Source organism: Tursiops truncatus, chromosome 20 (assembly GCF_011762595.2).
Source record: "Tursiops truncatus isolate mTurTru1 chromosome 20, mTurTru1.mat.Y, whole genome shotgun sequence".
NCBI lineage: Eukaryota > Metazoa > Chordata > Mammalia > Artiodactyla > Delphinidae > Tursiops > Tursiops truncatus.
Genome location: NC_047053.1, coordinates 17,142,617 through 17,163,314, shown reverse-complemented (window position 1 = coordinate 17,163,314; position 20,698 = coordinate 17,142,617). Strand labels below are relative to the sequence as shown.

At 54.3% G+C, this 20,698-nt stretch overlaps 1 protein-coding gene and 1 long non-coding RNA gene across 15 annotated transcripts in view; one reads left to right on the top strand and one right to left on the bottom strand.

The window, feature by feature from the left end:
• The window catches only part of COPRS (coordinator of PRMT5 and differentiation stimulator), a 210,806-nt gene extending 205,546 nt beyond the window's left edge, over window positions 1-5,260 (top strand). For 11 of the 14 annotated variants that reach the window (XR_012328805.1, XR_012328803.1, XR_004523851.2 and 8 more), the window contains one exon: window positions 7-5,260. The gene's annotated coding sequence lies outside the window, so the exon portion shown is untranslated. The remainder of the gene's footprint in view (window positions 1-6) is intronic. The other 3 variants (XR_012328809.1, XR_012328808.1, XR_012328810.1) reach the window with 3 other exon arrangements.
• LOC141277417 (uncharacterized) overlaps window positions 1-13,024 on the bottom strand; it is a 34,509-nt gene extending 21,485 nt beyond the window's left edge. Inside the window, exon 1 of the long non-coding RNA XR_012328811.1 lies at window positions 12,874-13,024. This is a non-coding gene — a long non-coding RNA (uncharacterized lncRNA). The remainder of the gene's footprint in view (window positions 1-12,873) is intronic.
• Between the last annotated feature and the right edge of the window lie 7,674 nt (window positions 13,025-20,698).

Sequence of the window (20,698 nt, the reverse complement as noted above, 5' to 3'; positions counted from 1 at the left end):
TTACAGGAGGAAGAAAGGGGCTCTGGAATCAGAGCTTGGTTTAAGGTCCTCCTTTATGAGGGATCCCTCGTGCCCCCAGACTCAGGTGAGCCTCCAGGGCGGCAGAGGCTCAGCTCCGAGCATCAGGGCGCCCCGACCAGGAAGGCCCCAGCAGGCCACTCCCACAGACCCTGGGCCTTTGACTCCTCAGAATGCCACCCATCAGCCGGTAACCGTCCCCTGAAGCCGTCCCCTGAAGCGAGGCCATCCCACCCAGGGCCCCAGCTCAGCTGGAATCTGCCCAGCTGGCTGCTGGGAGCCTGCCCCACCCAGCCTGCCACTGCACCCACTCCTCAGGGAGGGGCCTGGTCACCACTCCTGCCGTGTGTGCAGGCCTCTCAGAAGAAGGGGGACCCGCTGCAGTGAAAAGCGCATCCCACAGGAGACACACCTGGTGCCGCTACCTGCTTACTTTGCTTCTCTGTGCCTCCACTTGCACATCAGCAAATAGGAAGCAGCAGCCCCTTTGCAGGGCGACCTGAGGACTGAAGAAGCATACAGAGCGGTTGGTCGGCTCCCAACAAAAGTGTCCTCCCCTCTCCAAGCAGTTTCCCCCTTGCCCTCAGACCCCAAGAGCTGGGCCAGGCTCCCTGGGAGACTCCAAGGACTCAGACCATGGAGAATTCTTCCTTCTCAGAGGGCAACTGGGACCAGTGTGAGGGCACAGGCCTTGCTGCTCCCTGGGCACTAACGCTGCACCCTCTCCCCACACCCCGGGGTCCTGCCTTGTTCAGACAAAGAGCACGTGTGCCCAGAACCCCGGCTGCCCGACTACAGCCTCAGCCCCCTCAAAGCTATGTTCCAGCAGCTGTCACCGTGCTGCAACCTTCTGCCTTAACCAAGACCACGGCCGTATACTCCACCAGCAAAACCCAAACTCTCCCCACACGCTACGAGCGGAGCCGTCTGAACCATTCAGCAACATGACCGCCTCCTAAGAAAGCCCCAGCCCTGGTCCGCACAGCCTCTGCATGAGCGGGTCTCGCTGCCTGGGGTGCCCCAGCCCCAATGCAGTGGAACAGGAGGAAGGTGAGACCCAGTTCACCACCGACTAGCCAAGAACCTTGGACAAGCTCCTTAACCCCGCTGTGCTCCAAGATCATGGTAACTACCTATTTCATGGGGTTGCTGGGAGGAGTAGATGAGTCCATTCCTGGATAAAGAAGATGTGGCACATAGATACAATGGAATATTACTCAGCCAGAAAAAGGAACGAAACTGGGTCATTTGTAGAGACGTGGATGGACCCAGAGTCTGTCATACAGAGTGGAGTAAGTCAGAAACAGAAAAACAAATATCGTATATTAACGCATATATGTGGACTCTAGAAAAATGGTACAGATGACTTATTTGCAAAGCAGAAATAGAGACACAGATGTAGAGAACAAATGTATGGATACCCAGGCGGTGGTGTGAATTGGGATTGACATACATACCCTACTACGTATAAAATAGATAACTAATGAGAACCTACTGTATAGCACAGGGAACTCTACTCAATGCTCTGTGGTGACCTAAATGGGAAGGAAATCCAAAAAAGGGGACATATGGAAAAATAAATGAGTCCATTCCCATAAAGGCTTACAGCTGTGCCTGGCAACAAGCATTCCGTCAGAGTTAGCGATCATTACTTTGCCCTGCTTTGTGTTTCAAGACTCAGCTCACCTTTTCTGGGTGACCGCAGCCCCTCCCTGGGCTAGAGCCCCTTCTTTCTCCCTGCTCCCCCTGACTCCACACTCATCACGCTGCTTTACCTATTGGCCACCGGCAGCACGGCCCTGGAACCACCAACATCACATGCACTTATTAACAACGCTGACCCCAGGACCCCTAGGTCAACCGAGGGGCTCTGGAGTCTGCGCTGCTAACAGGCTCCCTGGGTGGTTCACAAGGACACCCAAGTATGAGAAGCAGTGCCTGGCCCCAGAGCTCAATAACAAGATGATTGGCCCCGGGCGGCGGCCAGAGGATCCCCCAGGCCGTGCCAGGTGTGCGATGGGGACCCACCCGAGCCTGGCTCTGACAGCAGAGCTAACCAACACCAAACACACCAGCCCCTAGAGCCATTCCTCGGGGCCTCCCTAAGCCCTCGCCCTGTGCTGAACACACCCTGATGACGTTGGGGCTGCCCCCTTCTGCTGGGGGCTGAGAAGCCATCGAGTCTTCCAAGGGAGCTGCAGAGCAAGGAGGCTGCACTCTAAACTCAGAGTCCCTAAAATAGCCAGCAGCCCACAAAACCATGAGGGAAGGAAAAGAAAGGCCAACGACCAGAGACATCAGCCTTGTTCGGAGTCTGCTTACGAAAGAAAACCATACAGCGGTTCCACCCGGACTAGGGAAGGAGGTGGCTGAGCAGAGAGCAGCAGTCCCAGAATGTCCTGGGGGCGCCCCTGCTACAGAGAAGCAGCTGGACACAGCCAGGGCCTGCAGCAGGGGCTGGCCGGGGGGGCGGGGGGGGGGGGCCTGCAGAAGCCGGGCTTAGGGACGCTGCTGCTCCCGGCGCTCAGCTTAGGGGCGTGAGCTCGGCAAGGTGCTGCCCTCTGTCCAGCCACCCCACCCCGGGCCAGCCCACCGTGGGGTGGAGCCACAGGGCTCGGCTGGATTTGCGCCTCCACCGCAGTGGAAAGCCTTCTTGGACTCGCTGGCCTCATCCACCCTTGCTGGCCGCTCCAGGGCTGGGATGAACACAGCCAGGAGACCTGAAACTCAGCCATCAGAGCCCCTGGGTTTACGTTCACCCATGTCCCTCTGCCAGAAATTCTTTGGCTGAGAACACCTCCTAAACGCTCACGCTCACCCCCCCTCAGCTCCCACCACGCCCCACAAACTCCAGCCCTGCCTGGCCTGCCGCTGACAGCCAGCCTGCCCCGAGGTTGGCTCAGCCCCCAAAAAACTCATCAGTGGGTGAAGGCCCGAGCGATGTGCCTTCGGCAAGGCTAGACCGGAGCCCAAACACGTTCGTCCACACAAACAACCCACTCCCACGAACCAGGCCGGTCCAGGGAGGGCAGCGCCTCCCTCTTGGCCATGTGTCCAGAACATGGGAGGAGCCGATGCCAGGGGTGGGCACTGCCTTTATCTCTTTAGTAAAGAGACTCCACTGGGGCAGGGAAACAAGCAGACCAGGCCTGCAGACAGCAGGGCTAACAGAATGGGGAAGGGTCTACGTTTAGGATGCGTTCATCTTCCTCATAGGAGTCAGCCGACTGTGGGCCCACAGGCCAGACCCACCCACCCACCATCCTTACAGTTTTATCAGAACACAGGCACTCACCCGTTTATGTATTATCTATGGCCGCTTTCACACTCCAACAGCAGAGCAGAAGAGTTGCAACATAGGCCCCACGGCCCTCAAAGGCTAAAATATTTACTCTTTGGCCTTCACGGACAAAGCTGGCTGCCCCTTGCTTCTGATCAGTATTCGCTCAGCACCTAGGAGGCACCAGGCACCCGGCTGGGTACCGAGGATACCACGGTGAGCCCCCTTATACCCCAAACCTTCAGCCCCTACACGGCTCAGAATTTTTCAGGTAACGTGGTGCACAGGCCGCATACTATGCCATAGGGCGTCCCCCGGAATTACGCACAGTAATGTCTCTGCCGTGAAAGCCATGAAGAGTCACTCTCCCCAAGAGAAACATAGACTCTAATAGTCTCATTTCGGGTCAGGATTCCCCAGGAAATTCACTATCAACACAGCTTTTGGTTTTCAGAGTTTTCTGGAGTTCAGAATTTTGAATAAAGGACTGCGGGGCTTGGGACTTCCCTGGTGGTCCAGTGGGTAAGACTGCACGCTCCCAACGCAGGGGGCTCGGGTTCGATCCCTGGTCAGGGAACTAGATCCCGCGTGCCTGCCGCAACTGAGACCCAGAGCAGTGATCCATCAATCAGTCAATCAATGATCACGGGCTTGCACCGGCAACTGTCACAAAGTGCAAACGCTGGGTCCAGACTTCACTTCTTGGTCTTGGTTGGAGGTCCCAACTCCTGCAGGCTACCGACCCCCAGGCCACCAGGCACAGAAACCACGCACAAAGCACACAGAAAATACGAACTGAAGGAACTCAGACCACCAGAACTTTTTCTCCAAAGAACAGCTACTAACATAACTGCTGAAGAATGTAGGGGGGAAAAAAAAATAGTATTTAAGCCCAAACTTCATCTGCCTGCTCCATTGGCAGGAGCAGAGAGAGGCTGACATAAATGAGTAACTTCTCCAACTCCATCGACTTGGGACAAGGAAAATAAAACTGTTTTCTTGTCACTGTTGCTGCCTGGTGCACAGGCACATTAGGTGTTTCGGGGGGGAGCAGGTGAGTGAGGGGTGGCCAAAACTGAAAACCAGTGATTTTTTCCCCCTGGTGTACCTCCCTGTGGCCAAAGTTTCACTGGAAATCTAAAATAACTGATCCCATCACCAATTCCTAACAGCTAAGTAGAAAAATGTACTAATTAGAGAAGCCGGTTTCAGGTGTTCTATATATATTCCTTTTGGGGGTGGGGGGGAACCGAAAAACAATTTTATGTGTTATAAATATATAACAATAGCACTTTTTCCAAAAAGTCTGAAGTATAAGATTGAAAAAAAACTAGACCTCACATCTTGATAGTAGTGACACTGAAAGAATATTTTAATATGCAATATCTATAAATAGACGAACCAGTTCTTCTGCATTAAAGGATGATATCTGAAAAGATACTTATTTCAGCAATAACTGTCATCAGATGTCCTGGAGTTACATGGATTTTCCCCCTTTTTCATGCAACACAGTTTTAATGAAAGGTCCTACCCTATTTCTTAATAGAGCACACCTACGAATGGACTCTCAGAAATTTCCTCATCGCCTGAGATTTCTAAACCTCTAATTGGGAAAGAAGTTCTGGACACCACTGGTGATCTCTACCAACACCCCAGCCCTGGGCAGATTTCTAGGTGGGATTTTTACTCCGTGAGTGATTGGGAGACGTTCTTAGTCATTGCCTGACACAAGGTCTGGGGTTAGAAGGTAAGAGGGGATGGTTGCATGGAGAGGGGGCCTGCAGGTGAGAGCGCCATCCATATGCAAATGCATGGAAGATGGTGCCTCCGGGGGGCCGTGGGCGGGGCCAAGCAAAGCCTTCCAACAAACCGAAAGCCGCCGGGACCTCCAGGACTATATTTAGTCAGGGCTGACTGCCCCAACAGGGGGGGCTTGGGCGAGGCAGAGGACACCTGCACACACCAGCGCCTGCAGCCCTGCCATCGAGGTGGAGACGTGCTGGGACACCACGACTCCCGGTGCAGAGGCCACAGGCATCCTCTCTGGCATTTCCTTCAGCCCTCCGCCGGGCACGTGCCACCCATCTGACTGCCAGATATGGTCAGCGACAAGGGAGGGACCATGCTGGGCACGCTGGGCTGCGGCCACACTGGCCAGGCGAGTTAGTTTCACTTTCTGTTTTTGTTTTTGTTTTTTTTTCCCTGGGTCGCTTCTCACCCTGATGGGAGAAAATGTCCTTGAAATGCCAAGCGAGAAAAATCCTCAAAAATGTTCCTTGTTGCCTTTTTTTTTGTTTTTTCCCCTCTCTGAGGACACTGTTTCCCTCTGAAGCCTGGGTAACAGCCTTTGGTGAAAACCCCAACTATGTAACTTCAGTCCCCGGGGCTGCTGAGCCCTAATATGATTACACATCTAAATGCAATAAATGGGGCAAAGTGGTATTATTTTTCTGGGAAAAACCAACATCATAAAAGGGTCTTTATTGAATCAAGGGCCCGTGAACTGTTCTCTTGCCTAATTATGGCTCCCAAGTGAACTGGGCTGGGCTTCCAGGGAGGACTCCTCATAGCTCCCCGGCCCAAAGGGCAATGGGATATTTGTCACGACTTGTCTAATTACAACAAAATTCACCGAAAGGACAAAAGGGAGGATGCCAGGGTAGGCTGGCCGCAGCCCCCTCCCTCCCCACCTCGGGCTCTGGAAACAGGGGGAGCTGGTTCTCGGGGCCCTACTTCTATTTTAAGGAGTGCCCCTCGCTGCTCCACCTTCACCCCTTGTGTTCAAAGTCAGGATCCTGGACCCTGCCCGTTTCCACTGTCAAAGCTTAAGTGGTTTTCCAGCATCTCAACACTGCCCCCTCTATCCCCAGCTCTACAAAAAAGGCCCATTGTCGAAATGTGATATTTTAACATTCAGCGATTTGGCCAAGGTTCGCATGCACCCAGACCTGGGCGACAATGAACGCCTGCTATCACCAGACATGGGAGGAGAGGCAGGGCAGGGGGAGAGGGAGAGAGACGCAGCCCAGGGCGGCGGGAGAACCCTCCACACTCACCAGCTGGGAGCAAGTGGTCTGGTTGACTTTTCCCAGATATACAGTGGTCTGGCCAGGCAAGTTGGAGACCAACATTTGCTTATACGCAAGTCCTGGTTCCAAGTATCTGTTTAATCGCCCTCTTGGTTCCAAGAGCAAAGACACATTTTTTTTTTAACTTTTTCCCCCCCCCATGTTGTTAAGCTCACCGCAGCAGGCTCCAGAGGAAAGGATTCAAGAGAACGTTATCCCGACTCTCCCACTAGTAAGGGATGAAATCCACCCACTCCTGGAAGAGTCGGTGACTTTGCCCCACAGCCACCCCTCTTAGGTTGTACCGGGCATACCTCCCCGTAGAAACAGGAAACGCCCCCCCTCTAGCCCCATCCGTACTGCTTTTCTTCCAATGTTTTCTCCCCAGATGTTAAGGCAGTAAGGAGGCTCACCAGGCTCAGGGTGTGCACTTCCTTGACCTCACTGGGCTTTCTTCGCTGGCCCCAAAGGCCCTGGGGTGAGCTACGGTGTCGCTTAACAACAGGTACCATGTACTCCCCCGCCGTCCCCCCAAACCACCCGGCATTTCACACCGGCCTTCTCATGTGACCCCTGTATCACACTACACAGTGGGCATGTATCATCACAGATGGGGAAACAGGCTCAAAAAGGCATGTCACGGGTCCAAGGTCACCCAGCTAGTCCACGGGGGAGCCTGCAAAGCCGACGCCCTTTCCCCAATGCCAGCCTTCGGCCTCCTGGAAAGCCAGGAGCCAGCAGCATATAAACAGCAATGCAAGTGACTTGTTTTCAAAAGGGTGCGGGAGGAGGTCTACCTTACGGTGGACGAGGAGACAGAGAATGGAAAAACCCGAATTTAAGCCTCAGTCACCAAGAAGCAGCCAGCGTTCTGCCTTGAACCCCACACACCCCAGGGCAGAAATCCAGTGAGAGGAAGCGCGTTTCATGAGAATGAACCACCAAGTCCTCACAGACTCATCCAACTTTCCCAGCTGCACATCTCTGAGTCCTTCCCCCACCCCTCCCGCCCCTCCCAACCCCAGGCCTGGGTCCCAGCCCGGTGCCCTCCTCTGCGCCTCGGGGCTCCGAAACTTAGAAGGATGTTAAGCCCACAAGGGGTGTGCACGCTATTTGGGCCAGCCGCCCACCTGACAGAGAAGGGGGCTCTCGGGCCCAGAGTGGCAGAGCTGAGATTAAAATCAGGCAATGGTTGGTCTACACAGCACCTCCTTCCCCAGTCCTCCTGGGCAGCAAACACAGGGGTCTGGCCACAGGGCAATTTCAAAATTCCCCAGAGCGTGCCAGAGGGAGGAGGGAGGGAGCTGCACAGTGGGTGAGAAGTCACCTGCTGCTCCGCGTCCCAGGAAACCCTGCCCACTGCCCCGGGCTCTAAAGCACTGAAGAGATTATGGTCCATCTCAACCTCTAGTTCGAAATGCAAAATAAAAACATCACTAAGCCATAAAAAAGGATAAGGAAGTCCAACGAAATCCTGATTTTTCTTTCCCATGGTGACTACTCTGCAGATATTACTTTTTGTAACATCCAAGTATTTCCTTTCCCTCGCCCAGCCCTTCGATTCCGTACCCTGCTTGACTGGTCCCACTAGAGTGCATTTGTCTTGCCAGCTGGGTCAACGAGTGAGCGGGCCAAGAGCAGCTGTGGCAATTCGCCTTTCATGGGGACCTTCCATGAAACGTGGAGTCTTGGGACCTTTCAGGCTGGACGCACGGCAGGGCAGATGTGCGAGGTAGCCACTTCTGCGCACCCAGGGTTCCTTGAAGCAACGGGGCTAATCCAGACCCACCCACCTCCTGTTCCACAGCTCGCTGGCTCCTACCCTACCCGGGAGGCCCTACTGCACCCAGAAGGCCAGGCTTCCTGCTCCTTCGGCCCCAGAGGCAGCTGTGTGATCCTGGGGGAGCCTTTCCCCTCGGAGTCGCAGCCTCAGCTCTAACAAGAGGACTCACAATACCCTTCATCTGTGCTCAGAGCTGGGGTACAAATCGGAGTGGGCAGCAACGGGCCACGCCCATCTTACCCACAGTTGTAACCCCAGCCTGGCACGCTCCCTGCCACATGGATGGTGGACAATAGACTCGGACCGGGGAAGGGGTTCCCAGGCATCATCCCGCTTTAGGATTACAAAGCTGCTGTTCCCAGTGGGTTAAATAACTTGCCCAAGGCCCACCCGTGCTTATTGAAAATAAGAGGGCGGAGGAGATGAGGACAGCCAGTCGAAGGTCTACTGGTGTGTTCCAGGCACGGTGCCTGCAGTTTTCATTTAAGCCTCACCAAAGCGTTACAAGGGAGGTCTCAGACCCCTTGTCCACAAGAGAAGAAATGGGCACAGAGAAGTTACCTGTCAAAGGCCACCCAGCTGGCAAGTGGCAGCTAGGACTCCAACTTGAACACATCTGGACCCCAAATCCGCCTTCATGGCGCTCACACTGGGCTACTTCGAGAAAAACCCTTCATGGACCCCAGATGGATCCCCTGTTTCTGAGACAACTCTTCCCTGGACTTGTCCCAGATTAGGAGCGCTGTTCTTTTGTGTAAAAGAACTGAGACAGGCCAAATATTTACCATCCCGCGCAGAGCCCGAAACTGGCCTGACAGCAGAATCAACTCCATGCAGGAGTGAAGGCCAAGCTGTCGCTACAGAAAGTAAGGGACAGAATCCTGACCGTTGCTGAGGGTTCAGACAGCTTGGCTTTGGGCAGAGGAACCTAGGGAGGCAGCTCAGAGGCCGTTCCTCCCAACTGCCACCAGAGAAACCCTGGAGGGATTTCTAAGTAGCAGAATTTCCTGAGTTGCTAGGACTTGGGGGTGGAGGGGAAAGGGTCGGCTTCTCCCGGTGCTCCTTTGTCAATGCAATCGTGCTGAACAAAAATTGATCTCTAATCTTTCACAGGTTGGGATATTATTTTTCTAAAAAAAAAGAAAAGAAAAAAAGCGAAATGGGCAAGGTTAATTATTCACCAGGTTGCAATTTACTTAAGAGTTAAGGGAATGCACGTTTCCTCCCAGTAGGTAGGACCATGAGTCCAGCTGGATTTCACGAGTCTTCCGTGCGTCTCCCTGGGGGTCTGGCTAAAATCCTACGCTCCCACCAGCTTCCCACCTTGCATATAGCTGCTTTCTGAAGACGGCTCCAGGGCAAACAAGTCTGCCGTTCAAGCCACTCCCCCCCGCGAAGCTTCTAGGTACCCAGCTTAGAGGGGTGGATTGGGGTTGGGGTGGGTGGGGGGGCGGGAGGAGGCATCTGCTTCAGGAATTATGAGGATTCAAAAGGGGCGGCGAAATCAAAAAGCTCGCAGCTAAAACACAATTCCTAAATACCACAGCCTAAATCACAGCACAAATCAGCTGCTGGAGGCCAGGCCAGCCCACGGCATAGCCGACTCCATTACATCCTGCAAAGGAAAAGCCTAACCATTCACTCCCACCCCCACCCAAAGAAATGAAGCCCCGAGGCATTTCCTAAAAATCCCTAAAACTCTGGGCAGCCCCTGAGAACCGGGCACAGCCTGAGGGAAAACTGCCGCTACCTGGGCCAGGCCAGGGGAGGCCTGGGGCGCTGCCCGGCTCCTTTTCCCTTATTCCCAGTGATTTCTGCCCCTCGTCCCCTCCAGGGTGGTTGCAAAGCTTTTCTGCACCTCACTGCTCCAGACCAGTCCTGCCGATGTTTTATGACCACGCAAAATTCTGGAGATTTCCACTTCATTTAATTTAAGGTACTGATCCCCAAGGCCGGGAGAGGCATGGGTTCAAAGGGAGAACTCAGTACTCTGACTCAGTGCTCTGAACAGAGCGTTTTCCTTAATTAGGGCAAAGCCTCCAGCTGAAACTCCCACCAGTCCACTCCGAGACGATTATGCCTCAGAACTGATCAAGATGCCTGTACATTTAGATACTTGGCCAAATAAACTCTTCTCTCCCACAGTTCTGACGTCTGCACAGTCCACTGGTTAGAGCCAGCAGGACAAAGCTCACACGGAAAAAATGCCGGCCAACTGCAGTTTGGGGCTATGCCCACTCCTGGGCTCACGGGCCCAACCCTGCCTCGGTGATCCCACAGCCCATGGGGCTCCCCTCCATTCACGCCCCCTCACGGCCACCAAAACAGGGACACAGATGTGGTAGGTACCCTGTGAGGTCTCCTCTACACGGACCCGCATAAGTTGGAGAAGCCTCTAGAAGAAGCTTCCACAACTTCGAGAGAGGTGGGCCAACCTGGCTGGGCTGGTTTCTCCCTCTCCCTCCTCCCTGCTTCTAGAAACCTCTCCTGTTTTCCAAAGCCAGGAAGAAGGGGACCCAAAGTGCCCTATTTTGTCAACTGGTCCTTCGCACAGCTCAGGTCACCTCACTGCCAAGACAGCCAAAACACAACACAAACAAACAAAAGTAAAAAGTTCCAACGCCAGGCAGACCGGAGGTTTCAGGGGTTAGTGTGGGTTTTTTCTTTTGCAGGAGGAAGGTAGAAGCAAAGTTACTGAATAAATGGTTTAAGAAGGGAATCTCAGCATAAAACATTCAGGAGACTCAGGGTGGGTCAGCATTATGCCGCAAATGTCAGGGAACAAAAGGCTAGCCATTAGGAACACACCCACAAAGACGCATCTTTAAAGAAATGGTGGTGGGGCGCAGGGAGAGGGGCAAAACCTCCACATCCCGGCCCATATTCCCAGGGACAACTCTAGACCTCGGGCGGTCCTCACCACTCCCAAGCTCACGGCTGCGGCTCTGGAACGCGCAGCAGGGCAGGGCCTGGTAGACGAATAGGCTCCGCCGGTTAGGAAGAGGGGCTCCGTCTCTCCCTTTCCTCCAGGTCGGCCCCGGCGGGGATCCGGCTCCACCCGGAGAACAAGAACCGCAAGCGGTGACCAACTCGAATTTCCGAGTGCGTTCCCATTGCTCCTGCCAAGCCCAGGGATCCCTCGAACCTCCGCACAGAGTCCGCGGCGAGCGTGCCTTGCCACCCCATCTCCAGTGTGGACCCCGAGAGGTGCGGCCCGGCCGGGGTCCCTGTCCCTGCCTGGGCGCCTACCTCTCAACCGCCCGGGAGAAAACGGTGAGGGGCGAGGAGGAGCCGTCGGTCCCGGGGGCCGAGAACTGGGACTTTGTAGGCCAGTTGAACCGACACCCTCATCTCGCCCGCAAAGACCCAGCTCTCAGCTCCCGCGCGTCTCGGATTCGGGCTGCGGCCCCGACGGGCTTCCTGGGACTGGATCCGACTGCCCGCTTTCCAGGCACTCTGCTCATCCGAGATTCTGGGTTTTCCCCAAGCGGCGTCCCCCAAAGGCGGCATCCTGCTCGCCCGACCTCGACCCGAGGGCTCCGAGACCAGCCCCCGAAGGGTTACACGACACCTAGCGCGCGGCGGCGTCCGGGCCGCCGGGGTGCAGGCCGAGACACTGAGCTGGGGTGGGGGAGGCACGGGAACCTAGCCTTCCCCCATCCTCCAACCCCCCCGGTCGAGCGCAAGAGTTACACGCCGAGAAACTTCGCCGCGATCCCACGCCGCGCTCGCGAGGCCCAGCTCCGCGCCGCCTGGGTTACCTGCGCTCAGATCCGCCGGGCGCAGGGCCGGCCGGGCCGCTCGCACCGCAGGCCTCGCCCTCCCGCGCCGCCGAGCCCGCGCCCCAGCCGGGGGTCGTGGGGAGCAGCCGCCAGCCGGACCCGGCGCCCCGACGTCCCGGGCGCCCCGCGTGCGCCGGGCCGGCGGCCGGGGCCTCGCTCAACCCGTCCTGGACCTGGGGGCAGCTGCCGCCACCTCCCCGAGGAGCACGGGCCGGGCACAGCGGGGAAAGGAGTGGGGCGGCGAGACCCCTCGAAAGTTAGGGGAGTTCCTCCCGCTCGCAGCGCAGCCCGAGCTGGCTCCACGTGCTGGTGACACATCAGGAAGGCTGCGCGCCCCACGGCTCCCGGCGGGCGGACACGGCCAGCGCCCGCCCGCACCGCCTCCCGGAGCCGGGCGGACGCGCCCCGCCCCGGCCCCCCCTCCGCCCGCCCCTCGGCGCCCCCGCCCCCGCCCCGGGCCGCGGAGCCCTCTCCAGCCTGCGGCACCCGCGGGAGGACACCGGGCGGGGTGGGGGCCGCACCGGCGCCCCTTTCCCTGGTCGTCCGAGCTGCCCCGGGGATCGAATCCGGCCGCGGGCTGCCAGACTCGACAGTCTCAAGTGCCTTCCTCCCAGTCACGCAGCCCTTCCCGCCCCCGAGCTCCAGTAATTTTCCCTTTTCCTCCTCTGACCGGTCGGAGCCGCAGCCAGCGCTTCCTCCCGCGAAGGCCGGCGCCGAGAGCCCCCTGCCGGCCGCTCTGCTCCCAGGCCGCGTCGCCGGCCCGGCGAAGCGCTCCTGCGGCCGGCCTCAACCTCCCCACCTGGAACCTGGGGCCGGCCAGGCCCTTCTCGTTCGCAAACCAACGAGAAAATAAATGTAAGGCGCCAGGCGGAGGGCCGTGCAGCACAGTTTTTGAAATGTTAATTTTGTGTTTTCCTCTCCCCCTTCCAGTTGTCTGCTTACCCACTTCTCTCTTCCTGGTTGTGCTTTCTGAAAACCCGAGTTCCTTTAGGGGGACTGTAGGGAGGAAGGATGGTACAGAAAAGCTTCGAGGCCGAGGGAGAGCTTTCGCAAGGTTGGAGAGGGATCCGAGTTCGGTAGAATCCCTTCTGGTGGGGACCTAGTGCCTCACTCTCTCTCTCTCTCTGGAGACGCCGGGACGGGGGGGGGGAGTAACCACATGCCTCATCTTGAGACCAGTCTGGAGCATCCAAAAGCCAGGATCCCCACCCTCAAGATGGCCAGGACTCCAGGGACCACGGCAGAGGGAGGGATGGGTAAACGCGAATAACGACTGAGATGGAGTTGCCCTGCCTCTCTTCGGATGGAGCCTTGGAGTCAGGTTCAATTTAAATAATGAGACATACCTGCTTGTGGCCACACATAGATATTGGCTATGTTCCTCTCTTCTGTTTCCTGGCCTCACCGATCCAAATCGTGCCTTAAGACTTCACTGTGGTGAGGGCTGAGTGCTTTATCTGTTCAGTTTGCCAGCTGGCCCCACACCCCACATGACGACGGCAGGGCAGACAGATGTGCAGGACCAGGTGCTCCCAGGAGAGCAGCTCTGGGAGGGATGGAGGGCAGATGGCAGCCAGGCACTGCAGTGGTGCCCAGTGCCGGGGGCAGGGCGGGCCTCTGGCCCCAAGCCTCTGTAATCCCCATTTTGTGGGAGCCCAGGATTAGAAGGGAAGAAAGAGGAAGATGCCCTGACATTGCTGGTGATGCTGCCGGTGCTGGCAGGGGTCTGGGGTTCATGCTCTGCTTTCTCTTCCCCTTTTATTACTGTCTCTAAATCTGACAAACCCTTTGGATCTCTGAGACTTGAGGAGCCTGGAGGAGCCGGTGTCCTGGGGGGATGAAAGTGCAGGGATGTAATGGGTTTACCCCAGCGCTGATCCCAGAGAAGCCCGCAGAAGATTAAGATTTGCTCCCTGAGCTTGAAATCTCCCTGCTACCCCCTGACCACATCAAAGGACATGGCCGTAGGGGGCACCTAATCCCATCAATGGAATCAAAGCTGGACAAGAAAGGAAATCTGCAAACTTGGTGCAGCGTCAGGACACAGCTCACAAGAGAAAAGATAGATACACCAGGGCTCTGGCCTCCTCCACCGGGGTTACATCCCAGGAAAGGTCCCGAGCCAGTCCGCAAGCAGACAGGGCCTGTTCTTTGCTTCTTGAGGTGGCCACTGTGGGAAGGTCAACCACAAGAATTCAGAAAACTGGGCAGTGGGGCTGGGCCTGCCTCCAGGGCAGAACGGGACCCTGAAAGGGTTGGGACGCCTCTGTGTCTCTCAGTTCTGTTAGCTCCCAGCTTTCAGAGAATGCTTTCACAAAGACGCTCCTTACCACTCGTGTTCCCAAAGCGTGGTGCGCATGTGTGAGATGGTTTTAGGCTAAAAATATGTCATACATATTTTCAAAAATAAATTTCAAGAATATTGTGGTTACGATGAGGTTAAAATGAGCTAACTCAAAGAGCAGTATTTAGTAAATCATAACACAAGTGGTATTCTGCTATGGCAAAAGTGAGGGCAGTGGCCCGCAAATTACTAATTAGAAAAACACTCTTTAGGATCATCTTTAGAGAAACACTGCCTTAGAACGGTGGTTTTCAAACATTCAGTCATGCCCCATGGTAGGAAATTTATCTATATATGTATATAAAATGTTTTATGAAACAATTCTTATACACGCAAATATATTTGATGCAATCCTGTTCTGTTCCATGAAAAAAAAAATGCTGCTTGCAAGCTATTAAATTTATTTCATGATCCACTCATGGGTTACCTCCTGCAGTTTGAAAAACCCTGCCTTAGAGAATATTAACATGTGATGATGATGGTAGCTCTCAGTCAGTGAGAAATTTTTCAGTGCCAAGACCCTGTGCGAAGAGCTTCTCCTTACACTCTCACAATGACCCTAGGTCAGAGGTATTATTATTGCCTACATTCTACACGTGGAATTACTTGCCAGGGTCACTCGGCCAGTAAGTGCAGGCCGAGAGCAGCCCCTCTCCACTCTGGTCTAGTGCACTTCCCACCAGCTCACTCCGAGTAATTCACACCACGTTTGCCCTTCCCACAATGTATCCATCCCTCCAAGTCTGCCCTGTGGCTCCTGCCCTGTTTCCCCCCATCCACAAACGACCTACAGGAGGCAGGCTCCTTAACAAGCTGACCTCAGAGCCCCTGAGATGGGGGTGGGGGGTGTGGTGTGACAAGGACAATCTAAATGTCCCGGCCTCCCTGCTGCACACATCCATCTCTGTGGCTGGGAGGGATCCACCTGCCTTGGGGACAAAATCCCATAGATCGGGAGACACTGACCTTTCTCTCTGGCTCCCCTCACTCTAGATTCTTCCCTAGGCCTTCCCTGGCTACTCTATTTGAAACTGCAGGCTCTTTTTCCATCACTTTGTACCCCCAACCCAGCATTTTTCTCCTTCCATAGCCCTCATCCCCTCTAATGTGCCACATCTTTTACTCACTTGCATATAGGGCCTGTCTCCCTGCTGCTGATCCTTGCCTCCGACTCCCAGGATGTAAGCTCCACAGGGGTAGGACTTTTTGTTTCATTTGTACACTACTGTATCCCTGTACGCATAATGCAGTCTCAGCCAGAACATGCTGAATGCCTTTCAGTCCTGCATACACTGCCCTGAGAGCTCAGTTTTTGCCATTACTGGATGGGCTTGGCTGCCCCCAACCCTCCCCCCTCCAGGGCCCCACCCACCCAGGGCTGAGACACACACACAGAGGCACAGACACACTCTAACACCTGTTGATTTCACCCTTTTCCTCTCAGAGGATGACCACGTTCCCCCCCAAGGCGGGAGGGCCACAATCACCGCGGCCTCCAATGCGCAAACTGTGCAAGGTACTTAATATCAACCCCATGTTACAGTCCTGATTCTCTGCTAATAACGAACACGTGCCATCTCTCTAGCAAGGCATCAAGTGGTGTGACATGGCAGGGCGGGAATGAGAACCCCGATTTTACTGATACGGAAACGGGGCTTGGGGAGGTGAAATGATTTACCCAAGGTCACTCTGTATCGAGCTCTTTGCCCTCAACGGCCTCCTCCGGACCCTCCAGACTATCAGATGCCACGATTGTGCACCTTCTACAGTCACGGTTGTGCTGGGTTCTTTAGAGCTTCCTGCCATCAGTCAGAAAGAGCTCGGACAGAAGACACGGGGATCCTGGTGACCGGAGGGAGAGAAGGACTGCAAATAAAATATCTTGTATGTGAATATGGAATTCATGGGGCTGATTTTCTCAGCAGATTTTGCTCAGGTGGCAATGTACATGGCTTTTGTTTCTCTCGGCCCAGATGGCTTGGACAGAAGGAGAGCCCCAGAGCTTGGGGGAAGACAGGTTTTGGCATGAAATCTTTACAGCAGAAAAGCCACTACTGGGATCACAGATTCTGTCAACATCTGAGCCCATTTCACCTCCTCACTCTTGTGCAAACTCTGCTAAGTTCTCTGCCTGGGGCCTCCGTTTGTCATTGGCAAAACTGGGATGGGATTTTCTCTGTGATTTCTCCCAGCTTCTCCTCTCTTGAGAAGACAGGACACAACCTTTGCCTGCAAGAAGCAGCAGGGGGGTAAAGTCCCCAGAAAGGAGTCGATTCTTTCCAGGTGTAATGATATTTCCGCAAGGCCAAGGCAGCGCTTCGAGCTGGATGCAGTTTTCCTGCCTGATGGGGGGTGGGGAGGAGGCAGGTGGTCACTCTGAACGTGACCCAGGGAGTGAGGCTGAGAAGGTGGTGGGAAAATCCTGGAAAGTAAGGACACAAAGGAGCCCTGCTGGCTCAGAGTGCCAGCCCTCTCACTCGGGGTTCTCAGAAAGGCTTTCTCTGGGCAGGGTAAGTGCCTGGAAGATGGGAGAGCCCTTGGTTCAGAAGATCTAGGAGTCTGTCTCCTGGGGATTCCAACTGGTGATAGGGAGTTTCTGTGTCCCTCCCTTGTCTCCACAGCCTGAGTACTGGGGTCAAGCCTAGTGATTTTGTTCACTATGTGCTTTTTCTATTGATCAGGGGTGAATATTAGACAAGAGAAGTACCTGCTTGCCCCATGGGTTGGCAGAGATGGGCCATCTCCTGGGTACATGTCAGGTTATAATCAAAGATGACTTTCCCAAGCAGATTTGTGCTCATCCTGCAGAGGAGCTTAACTATGTCATAAAGGTAGTGCTTCCTGGATGATCTTGAACAAATCACTTCCCTTCTCTTTGCCTGTCTCTGTGGCTGTACAATGAGAGGGTTGGGTGGTTGCTTTCATTCCTATCAGACCATGATTCCAAACTGGCAACTTCTGTCGCAAAGTATAGGGTTGGACCTTTAGTGTTTGCTTATAAAAGCATGGACAGACAGTATTTGTTTCTTAATTTGAAATTTCATTTTATGTGCAAGGTCAGAGGGGTTGGCCGCTGGGGGTGGGGGTGGGGCTTAGGGAGGAGAAAAGCACCCCTGCCTGCTTAGTTGCTAGTTGCAACCTAGATCATGATATTTGAGTGTCAATGGTGATTGAATGAGGGCAGAAGTAGCCAAGATTGTTTGTGGTACTCTGGCAAATTCCTGTTCATCCTCCAGAGCCCAGGTATGACATCACCTCCTCTGGGAAGACCTCCGCAACCCTTTAAGCAGGGTCCTGTCTTGTAAGAGGGCTCTGTCTCTGTACCAGATGCTGGAAACACAGACACAAGCAAGACACTGTCCCAGTCCTGAGGGGCCTCCCAACTATGGTGTGAAACACACAGAGGGGTCCCAGACAATAGGCTGTGACTCATTACCTGGGGGAATCAGAGGTTTCTCAGAGAAGGTGATACGTGAGTCTCACCAAAGGGATGGAATCTGACTCTGATCCAGCGTCTGGATCTAGCTGCTAATTTACAGGGAATACCGAGGACAGAAGAAATGGAACTGCACTAAGAGTCTGCAGCCAGCAAAGTCTAGACTATGGGAAACTCTCCAGGTCAAATGGGCCAGGTTCCTCAACAGACAGACACACTGTAAGAAAATAAAAGGGAAGGAAGAGAATCCTAGTGATTGGAAAAAAAAAAAAAAGCTTAAAAGACATGTCAGTTTTTAAAATGGGCAAAGTTAAACTGTAGGGTATAAAGATGTAAAGATGTACAACAAGATGATAAATTAAAATGCAAAGGGCTTCCCTGGTGGCGCAGTGGTTGAGAGTCCGCCTGCCGATGCAGGGGACACGGGTTCGTGCCCCGGTCCGGGAAGATCCCACATGCCGCAGAGCGGCTGGGCCCGTGAGCCATGGCCGCTGAGCCTGCGCGTCTGGAGCCTGTGCTCCGCAACGGGAGAGGCCACAACAGTGAGAGGCCCGCGTATCACAAAAAAAAAAAAAAAATGCAAGGAAGTGATTGATTACTATAAAAGTAAGGGGTATGGTTGCCTCTGGCTGTAGGGGGTTGTGATTGCAAGGGGGGGCACATGAAAGAGGTTTCTGGGTGTCTGGCAAAGTTCTCTGACCTGGGTGGTGTTCTACTTATAACTCATTAAGACATTCACTTAATTTGCGTGGTTTCTGAAATTGTGTTTTATTGTACAATAAAAGATTTAAAAATAGACATCTCCAGGCTGGAATATTGGACTAAAACTGACGGCACAAGGCAAAATATATACACTTGCCAAATTCTGCTTTTAAGTCAAATAATATTTGCTCGCAGGAAAGAAGCGGCCTGACCTAAAGTAGTTTGTATTTTTAAAAATATCCTGGAGGTTTTTAGCTGCCCACAAATGACTGTGCCTGCATACGTGGCTCTCCAACTGCAGTCCCAGAGGCCCTGTGTTTGTCCTAGACTCTGGGGGGAGCCACTGTGGGGAGGTCCGAGCAAGGGGAAACTGACAGGGGGAGGGGCTTCGTAGCTCTGGTCCTGCCCATCAGGGAGGACGGGCTGTAACTCTGGATGGGGGAGCCAGGGCCATATAGTCTCACCGTGAGGGCACCACGACCAAGCCCCACTGTGAAAGGGGATGCTATGATTCACTACTTTGGCAGCCCCAAGAGAGACTGGGCGTGGCGCTAGCTAGAGGCAGCCCCACACACACACCGCTTCTCCAAGGGCCAAGCTCTGAGGTAGAAGCTTTGAATTTCAAGCCACAGGCATTTAGGAAACATCTCTTTCAACTCTCTAATTTTGCAACTAAGGAAGTTGAAATCCGGGGTATGTGATTTAACAAGGGTCATACAATAAACTCAACACAGGTATCTCATTCTGCTTCTGCCCTCCCCCTTCAAGCCGATGACCTACCTCCAGTCTCACAGAGGTGAGTATAGATACCTGTGGGCCTACAGTGTAACTACAAGGTAACTACAAGTTACCTACAAGGTAACTTGCTAGACCTCTCGGCTCCTACGCTCACCCTGGTGCTTGTATCTGACACACCTGCCCTTCCATCTCCTCTCACCGACCTTGACTTGGGATTCATACTTGACCCCTGCCTCTGGGGGCCCATGCTTCCCCCAACATCTGTATGTTGAGCTCTTCTGTACCTTGACCCTCTTTTATTGACTTTGGCTTGGCTCAGCCACCCCCCTCTGTTGGGGTGGAATTCTCTGCTCCAGCAGCTGCAGGAAACCCAGTGTCCAGCCTCCGAGTTCCTTCTCATCAGAAATCCAAACTAAGGGACAGGATTCAAGGCCATACCCACTAGTTCAGGACCTTTCCCCTTCCTATCCCTGAATGTCTGGGAAATCGATTTGCATTTAGGAACAATTCCACGATGACGCTGGTACCCTAGCTCAGCATTCCCTTCAAAAGCTAAGTGTATCTCTTCCATTTATTGGAATCTTAGGGAAAAAGATCAATATATTTCCCTGCTTCCTGAGCCCCATATCCTGTCTTCTATGATCCTGCCCCAAAGAGACTCTGCTGACATTCAATCCACCTGAAGCTCCATGTGGTCAACTGTGCAGCGGGACCTGCAGAAAGGTGTTTTTGGGTCACGTTAACAGAAGTATGAGATACAGAATGAGGGAGGTGAAGTAACATTAATGAGACTACACCTGGAGTAGTACATGTGACTTCAGTCCTGAGTGTCACAATTGAAGAAGGGGACAGATAGACCAGAGCATATCAGGAATGAGAGGCACTAAACAACATGTCATACTAAATTGGTCTATTTATCCTAGAAATGACTTGGGGAGTATCATAACTGGCTAGAGGCCAGATTCAAAGGATCACACAGGCAGGTGCCAGACTTAAAGGGTCAGTTCACAAAGGCTGGGAAAGGAAAAGGCACCCGTCAGCTGAACGATGTGGTTGGCTTCCTAGACAAGAAGGCAGACAGCGAGCACCACGTGGAGAACTCACCTTTCAGGCAAAAACCAGAAAACACTGCTCCAGAAACTCAAACGCCCGTTCTGGAAATTTCTCCCACCCTCGAGACGCGCAAAACCAGTGAGACCGGACCTCTACCTCCACCTTACCCGCCGCTGGCGACACCAATGCCTAGCGCGGGCCTTAGTGTCCCCACAGGTAACACAAGGATCCCAGGCCAGCCCCGCCCTGCCCAGCGCGGCTGGGCGAATGGAGGTTCGGGGAGAGGAGACGCAGGGCGGCCAGCGAAACGCGACACAGCTGGTGCCCGCGAGCCGTGGTGCGCTGGCTCGGCCTGCGTCGGTGGACGGGGAAGGGTGGGACTGGAGGACGCCTGAACACAATGTGAAAAGTAAAAAAACACCACGTCGCAGAGGAAAGAGGCGATACACATGGGAACACCGAAGCCCCCACTATCGACCCCAAGTTCAAGAACC